The sequence below is a fragment of the Lepisma saccharinum genome, chromosome 2 (assembly GCF_977018435.1).
Source record: "Lepisma saccharinum chromosome 2, izLepSacc3.1, whole genome shotgun sequence".
In the NCBI taxonomy this organism is placed as follows: Eukaryota; Metazoa; Arthropoda; class Insecta; order Zygentoma; family Lepismatidae; genus Lepisma; species Lepisma saccharinum.
Window position 1 is genome coordinate 155193824 of NC_139230.1, and position 9170 is coordinate 155202993.

At 38.3% G+C, this 9170-nt stretch overlaps 1 pseudogene; it reads left to right on the top strand.

The window, feature by feature from the left end:
* Positions 1-8138: 8138 nt before the first annotated feature.
* On the top strand, positions 8139-8811 carry LOC145983719 (chloride intracellular channel Clic pseudogene; annotated as a pseudogene).
* Positions 8812-9170: the final 359 nt, after the last annotated feature.

Below are 9170 nucleotides of genomic sequence, written 5' to 3' on the forward strand. Positions count from 1 at the left end.
TGCTCCCACATCGTATGTTGTGTTGGGAATCATATTATTGTGTTTAATTATCTACAAATTTCGACCTATGTGTACAACTGCTACATTGGATGGAGAGATACTTATTTGAATTTTCCCTGTGAGGGGAATTTCATATGATGGTTGGTTATTATTGAATACATGTAATTGTTTACCTGTATCTTCATCCACTTGATACCAGATACTATTTAGATGAATGATAACCAGACCTCTTAGTTTACGATGAATATCCCTAATGATATCCATGTTTAATGGAATTCTTTCTATTTGTTGAATATGCTTCTTAAAACCAAATACATTCATAGCCATTATTTATTTTTGGTTATTTTATTATCAAGTTTGGTATCAAATAATAGAGAACATCAAAACAAAACCAATGCAAAGAAAACCACCTTTCTACGTTACTTGGTTCTCGAGATAAAAGTGTTTTAATAATTTAAAAGATCAAAAAAGAAGATACGACAATTCAACGCATAATGGTTCTCTTTCATAGAATGCAAGGAGCAGATAATAATCTTTGCATGTCACGCACTACCATGCTTCCGAGTTATCATCGATCTCTCTTTGCATGTCACGCACTACCAATGTTCCGAGTTATCATCGATCTCTTTTCATGTCACGCAAGTTAGGTTCCCCGAAGGTACTTCCTACACAGTGCTTTATATATCGCCACTGCCATCTAGTAGTAAATAAATGTACTTGGAGAACATGAAAGCAGTTAGCATTTGTGTGATGCTGCCATCTAGTTGCAAACAAATGCACTTGTTCGAAAAACATTCATTACTCAATGATTTATATATCTTCCGGTAGCAATACGATTAGTTAAAGACATATGACAGAGCACTTTCGAGTTGACGTAGCTAATTGCTAGACGTCGCATATTGCTAAAATACCTTTCTACTTGTATATTTATCATACCGCCATGGCCCTCCCCGATGGCGCAGTGTTAGCGTCGTCGCCTTGTAGTCAAGGGGTCCCGGGTTCGATACCCGGTGGAGGCACATGGCACAGTGGTTCGGATCCCACTTTAAGAACCGTAGGTCCAGTCCCGATTAGCCTTACTGTGCATAAAGTGGACTTAAAACACCAACTCAAACCAAAGCAAATCATACCGCCATGATGTTACTGCTTAGTTTCAAGCACAAACAGTGTAAATGATTAAGTAGTATATATGGTAATATTGTTGACTTGTAGGTAAAATATTAGAAGGTGTACTTGAAACGAAACATTACGGAGACAGGATGTTCTCGTCGGTTTGGAATGCAGACCTTACAAATTCCATTACTTGCCTCGTCCGTGGAAAGGTACCAGCCTGACAGACGGATATGAATCGACAGGTATTGGAATTTGTATAGTGAAGCAACCGAACCGATCTGAGAAGATCGGAAGGGAATTTCGGGATCAGTATTGGATTTGGTTTTGGTGCGTGTACATCGAGGAAGACAGCGCAGGTATGTACATGGAGGACGGAGGCGTCTCTCCGAACATAGAATGGTCTGAGCCTTGTTACTAAACCTCTCGCTAGTACCTTTTCTTACTTACACCCCGGTAATAAAATAATGAAATAAGGGAAGGAGGAAACATGGTAGAGGTACGGGCTTTTTTTTGTAACTTTTAGTTGTAGGTGCGAGTTCCTTATAGGAAATATGTGCTTCAAAACGCGGGTTAGGAATGCTAAGGAAAAATGAACACGAATTCGACTTATCTTTAACGAGGATTCAACAGCTGGCGGAACAAACGGTTCCGATTTCACCGTCTCGTCCAGTCACCAGGGCAAGGTCGCGATACATACAGCAATTTTCCACTAACACTGCACATTCCACGGACTGTGTTGCCATTATTCCTTCCACCGTTGTCAACAATACTGAATTCATGGCATTAAACATACCAAATTTTATTCAACCGGAAAAGTTTTCAGGGGCAAAACCCTTAGAAGTTGATCAATTTTTCACAACTTTTGAAAATATGGTGGATGCATTAACTTGGACCCCTGCAAAAAGAAAAGATTTCTTGCCTTTATTCTTCACTGGAATCGCTTTAGATTTAATAACGGGAATAAAATCTCAACCAGATTATGCAAATAAGGAATATCAAACGCTCAAAACAGAAATTACCAACACTTTTAGGGACATTGGTCAACCTCTCCTGGTTGAAGATTTCTTAAAGGAACAAGTCCAACAAATTCAGGAAACCCCGCAAGCTTACATCTTGCGTAAGCATGCCTTGATTCAGAAATATCTCCCCCAAGCATCCGTGGATCAGGTAATTTATTACATTGTGAGGGGACTACGTACCCAGTACCTTCAGGTAGCTTCCGACAAGAATTTTAATTCGGTGAATGAACTTCTACGGTTCATATACAACTTGCAAAGAAAACAAACCCTTTTGGAAGAGCAAGCGTACGGGGAAGCTAGGGAATTAGCGGCGCTTAAATATACTCAAGGTCTAGTTGCATCAACAAATCAGATAGGATTGCAAAACATAGTAACCCAACCTCCCATAAAAGAACCTCAAACTAGCTCAAATAATCAACAGAAAATAAACAGTCAACTTCAAACAGAAAAAAAACACAAGATCAATTAAAATATTTGGAAATTAAAATGAATGAACTCCAAATTAATCATTTTCAGAATAGTGCACAAACGTTCAGAAATAGATCACAGCCTACTAGAACTGATAATAGATTTCCTGCACGCCAAAGATATAACGGTAGGAATAGTTCACATTCCCAAAGAGGTAACAATTTTTATAGAGCAAATAATTCAAACAATGGTTACTAACGTGGGAACAGGGGACGTTCAAATTACCGTAGAGGAGGTTATAGGCCATTCCAGAGACAACACCCTCAACAAGCTCAGAGATGGAAACCCTGCCAAAACTGTTGCCCTCAAAGTGAACAAAATACAGCCCAGCAATATAATCAACAAGTATATGGCAATCAGACAGGTTCATCGGAACAACAATCACCTAATGCCTCTTTAAACTATTGAAACCCTATGAACGTGGGAACGGTCGTCAGGGGAAAAGTTTGCATACAGTTCCCATAATTAAACAGAATAATCTTAGTTTTCTAGAAGCAACAGTAAATAGGAAACCTTGTAAAGTACTTGTAGACATAGGTGCAAATTGTAGTATAATAAATGACAACTTGGTTCCAACAAATGCAAAAAGAATAAACATAAATTCGACCATAGCAGGAATAAGTGGAAATTCCATAACTGTCAGACAAATTGCCTTCATACGATTCCGAATCGGTGGGAAATTTTACTGTCACCCGTTCAGAATAGCTAATAAAAAATTCCAGTATGCAATTTTGGGCACAGATTTTTTAAATCTACATAAAGCAAACATATCGTTAGGAGATAATACGATCTCATTGCAGAGATTAGGGTATTCACCAAAATGGCAATTTTCCAGTGACGAAAGCAAAGTACACACCATTGCTGATCAAATATTTCAAATGTTAGATTTAAATCAAAGTTCAACATTTGTAGCACAACATAAAATAACATTAAAACCGAAATCTTCAACTTATGTAAAACTACGGCTAGAAAACATCCAGATTGGTACTAAATATAACACATTTGAACCGAATAAAGAATTGTTGGACTCATTAGATATTCTAGCACCTTATGCATTGGTTAATGAAGAAGAACCCCACATTTTGCTAACAAACACAAAAAATCATCCGTTAGTAATACAGAAAAAACACTCCAATTGGTTCAGCAGGAAGTAACCAAATAATTTCTGAAATTTTTGACGCTAACGTCAATGCGAATGCAAATAGTGGTCATAAAGTACATCATTCATTCGAGCAAGGTGACGAAAATTTAGACCAGGAAACCTTAAAACGACTCACTAAACATAGGAAATTTTATGACGTTAAACAAATTGATATAAATCCAGAACTAACAGAGGACCAAAAGCTCAAAATTCAAAATTTCATTTACAATTATGCAGATATCATGTATTGGAATCCTGAGTGCTTTTTCTAAAACAAACGCAATGGAAGCACACATAGATGTTGCTGAATGTGTTCCTCCATTTGCTAGGCAAATTCCCATACCCATAAATTTAAGGGAAAAAATGAAAAATGAAATAACAAGACTTCAAGAACAACAGATCATTGAACCTTGTGAAAACTCACCATTTCGTCATCGCATATTCTTAGTTAAGAAACCAAATGGAACCTACAGACTAGTTTCCGACTTTTCAGAAATTAATAAAGTAATATACAATGTTTCATATCCCACTCCAGATTGCAATGACATTTTAGCACGTCTTGCGGGTAAATTTTTTTACACTACATTGGACATGGCTCAAGCTTATTTTCAAATTCCAATATCAGAAGAATCACGTCCAGTTACCAGCTTCGCAATTCCAGGTTGTGGTTCATTCCGTTATAAATGTTTACCTATGGGCATGAAGACATCCAGTAGTTTTATGAATAGACTAATGGACATTGTATTTAGTGGTCTTCCCGACAATCAAGTAGCCACCTATTTAGATGATTTGTGCATAGCAACTTCCACTTTTGAAGAGAATTTCTCCCTAATTCAACAAATATTTGATAGGATTAGGAAAGCAAACATGACGGTTGGAATAAAGAAGTGTAAGTTCGCATTTTTAGAAACAATCGTTTTGGGACATCTTCTATCTGCAAAAGGGATGAAAATTTCCGACAAAATCATTAATTCAATCAAGAATTTTCCAACACCTAGCAATAAGAAACACGTGAAGAGCTTCTTAGCACTTTGTTCTTACATTAGAAAATATGTGTCCGGATTCTCATTTTTAGCGGATAACATATATAAACTTTTGAAAAAGAACGTTCCGTTCACGTGGACAGAGCAGCACCAGAAAGAGTTCGATGAACTAAAGGATAAAATTCTCAGTTCTCCCGTTCTCAAACCGTATTCTCAAAACAAGAAGACCTACCTCATCACCGATGCGTCTACAGTTGGCCCCGCAGCCAGCATTTGGCAAGATTCGGAAGACGGAAGCTCACGCCACCCAGTTGCCTTCGCGAGCCGAAGATTAACCGACACAGAGAAGAAGAAATCAATATTTGAACTAGAATTTCTCGCAGTGGTCTATGGAGTAAAAGCGTTTAAATATTATTTGCTAAACAGCCATTTTACTTTTATAACTGATAATCACTCCATATCCTATTTACGACAAGCATCAAATTTGACAGGTCCATTGGCACGAAGAGCTCTGGAACTACAGCAGTTTTCCTTCGATGTGAAACATGTCAAGTCATCAGAAAATGCCCTTGTAGACACTTTAAGCCGCTATCCAGCAGAGGAAGCTCCTGCCGACAGTAAAGACAACCCTGAACTAATTTTCCACCTAGAGGACGAAAACTTCAGCATTCGACAACATCAAGAAGAAGATCCATTATTCGGCCCTATCATTAAAGTCATCAACAACGATCCGATGCAAGATCCAGGAGTAGTACGAGCAGCACAGTATTACGTCATCAAAGACAACAAACTGTACAGACGTCATCGATACAACAAGACAGAGGAACTTCTCTTGTGCATCCCACACAAATTAAAAGATGAAATTTTCGAGAAGATTCATTGCAGTGATTACAATGCAGCTCACGCTTCACCATCTTCCACGTATGAAAATTTCAGGAAAAGATTTTACTTCCCAGGATTAAAACGATGGGTGTACATGAAATCAAAAAGTTGCCTCGAATGCCAGATGTCGAAGAGAGATTTCGGACCAAAGAAGCTCACCCTTCAGACGTTCGAAACGATCGCCACCCCAGCCAGAAAGTGGGTCATCGACACGTGCGGTCCACTGGAGGCCACAGCCAACCACGGACATCGCTACGTTCTCATCTGCGTAGATCAAGCGACCAGGTACATGGTAACGACATCTATACCTTCAGTTGACGCCGAAACTATTGCCAATGCATTAATGGAACAGATCATTTTGCGATTTGGTGTGCCAGACAACATCACGCTTGATCGTGCACCAGCGCACACTTCAAAAATCATGGAACAATTGAGTCAAATATTGAACGTCAGACTCAGATTCGCAAACACAGATTTCCACGAAACAGTTGGACTCGCCGAAAGACATATTCAGAAATTAAAGCAAAGGCTGAGACCGTATGTAATGAAAAAATGTGCACAGTGGTATCTGTATCTCTCGGCCATAACGTTTGCGATAAATTCAGAAGTACACACAGGAACAAGATATTCTCCACATTACCTTATGTACGGTTACGAACCAAAGAATGCGATGGATTCATTGCTAGGAATAGATCCAAATTCGTTGCAGCACTCGAACAAGGAACGCCTAGACATATTGCAAGCGATGCGTGAACAAGCACAGGAAAATCTCCAGAAGAAATTCAAAACACAGAAAAAGTACTCAGACCAACACACACGGCATATTGAATTTCAACCTGGACAAAAGGTGCTAATTTTAGACACAGTTCTGAAACGAAATGTACCTAAGCACTTCGCAAATTACTTCAAAATACATGGTACAGTTCTGGAAATGGAAAATGCCAACAGCGTACGAATAAGCTACAAGGACGGCCGAGGAAAGGATAAAATCGACACATTTTCCATAACAAGAGTCAAACCCTTCTTCGAAGAAAAGGAGAAAATACAAGATGAAAATGATAATATCGACGAAATGTCTGTAGAACAGTCAGAAGCCGAAGAGACAGAAGTCAAATGGACATAATTCCACAGAAAGTCAAATGGGAAAGAACGTTGTCATTCCATCATTTCATCGTCATCGTCGCGATTAGTCAAAGTGGAAGAAAAGCGACGCTACAAAACAAGCAGTTCAATCGAAGCATCAATGTTAATAAAAACCAAAATGCATTTATTTTGTTAAATCTTATCAAAATATACAGGAACTGTCCTCTTCAAAAATAGAATTTCGTGATAACCACGCCAAACTGTCATTCGTTGAATAAACTGGTTTCTTTTCATGAAGATTGCAACACTCGCCTCCTCGACTTGGAAGAGAGCGATATCAACAAAACACATACATCTCCTATTACAGCGGCCAAGGAACGACGTAGTGTGACGTCATCTTGCAAGTGACATCAAACGAACAACAAACAACTAGCAGAAGTGACAGAGGTTTCGCATGTAAGCAGTTTCTCCAAAACTCACATCATCTGCATTCGACGATTACAGTGAAACACGATTATGCAAGAAACTAATATAATATAGAAATTAGAACAATACGAGAATAACGAGCATTACGATATTTAGTGTAAATTCTCTACAACAATATACATACGTATTATGCAGAGTATACACTCCTGTTATATTTTAAATGGAATAGTGCACAAGTTATATTTATATACAGTATGTATGAATTTACGATCGCAATAATAATAATTCAGTTATGTGAAGTTTAATGATGCTAGGGACAGGTTTTATCTTCATAGATAGCCATTTAAGTATAGTGCGCACTTGAGCGTATCTGATATCCCTTAGTACACAATTTCTGGAATTCTGATGATTCCATATATATAACGAATTCCTCATAATACATATGAGTGAGAACAGTAAATGAATTAATTTTCATAAAGATTGATAATTCTTGTGTTTCATTGCAATAATAATAATGCACTGCCCTTCGAAACTGCGTCACATACAGCGACAGCGATATCTTTAATAATTGTAGGGACTATCTTATTTTTATTAATTACCTCATGTTTTGTTCGTAAAGTTAAAACCTGTTTTTTGTTGTCGTCCCCTTGCACAACAAACAACCAGTCGACAAAAACCTACCCCTCAAGCTCGCGGTATAAATGTCACAAATGAAGAACAAATAATTCCTGTAAGAATAGCACAAAATAGACATATCAGACCATCAACGGCACCACCCCCTATTCCTTCTTCTTCCAAAGCGCTGGCTAAACAATCTTGTATCGATATCCCATCACATCACTTTGACAGTATCTGTTAAGGCACATCACCACCGACTTGCATTTAGCCAATGGATTAGACACCCTGTCCAGCAGGCAGACAGTAAACTTCTAAAGCCGCACTACAATTGGCTGAGTACATGTCGATTGGTGTATGTCCAATTACTACATTCCTATCCTTATTTTCTCTTTCTCCTTCCTTTCAATGGCTCAGACCACCTCTAACAGGTACCTACAACACCAGAGCATCGTCGAAGATCGACAGAGGAAAACTCGAGGATCAACGCCGCCAAATTGTCTTCCACCTTCTACAGAATACAACTCCAGATTTAAATCCAATTTTGAATCCCCCCCGATTTTGATGGACGATGGACTTGCCGTATTGGAGAATAGAAAGATGAAAGACAAGTCAAGAAGAATGTTTCCGGAGGCTACACTTTGTTTGGACAGGACAAAGAAGGAACAGCATTCATTGAATGTGTGTCTATTACATTCAAATTGATACTGCTAAGACAGGACAATGCATCCAAGAAGAACCTTCGGTCCCAGTTGCGGAAGTTGGAGAAGAAGTGTAAGACGTTTCTCACCTAGGACAACATGTGATTCTCCAACTGTGATCTGATTCCCAGCTTACAACACCTTAGTATAGCAGGCAAGTATTTCACGAACTTGGAAATCCTTCCCAGCAGGACCAATTAGTAGCATTACATGTTCCAAACGCCAATTCAACTGAGCATCCCAGCTGCCCAGGATGTCATCAATCATTACAAGTTGCAACAAGATGTGAAAATGAAGACGTTCGAAGAACTGGAAACGCCAAGTTCACCACTTCAATCCCTAGTGAAATCCCAATAGACTACATAAAGTACAGGAACTAGGTTCGTTTCAATTGTGCTACGAAGTCAGATACATTTCTATGCATGGACAAACGTGAACATTTCAGAACACGGGAAATCGACATGATACTGATCTGCAATCATTGCGTGAATTCTTTTAGAAGAAACTGGTACTTTCAAAATGATAAAACAAAGTGATTAAGTGAAAATAAACACAATGATACGAAATAATGTCGTATTGAACCCTTAAGGTTTGAACACAATGTGTTTAAACAGTGAATATTATCTAAGTGATTACATAGTGTAATTATGGCATGCAGTGTAAACTATGCCTTATCAAAAGTGAATATTATTTCATTCAGGTTTGTGAATGATTATAAACTTTGGTTCAAGGATTTGAC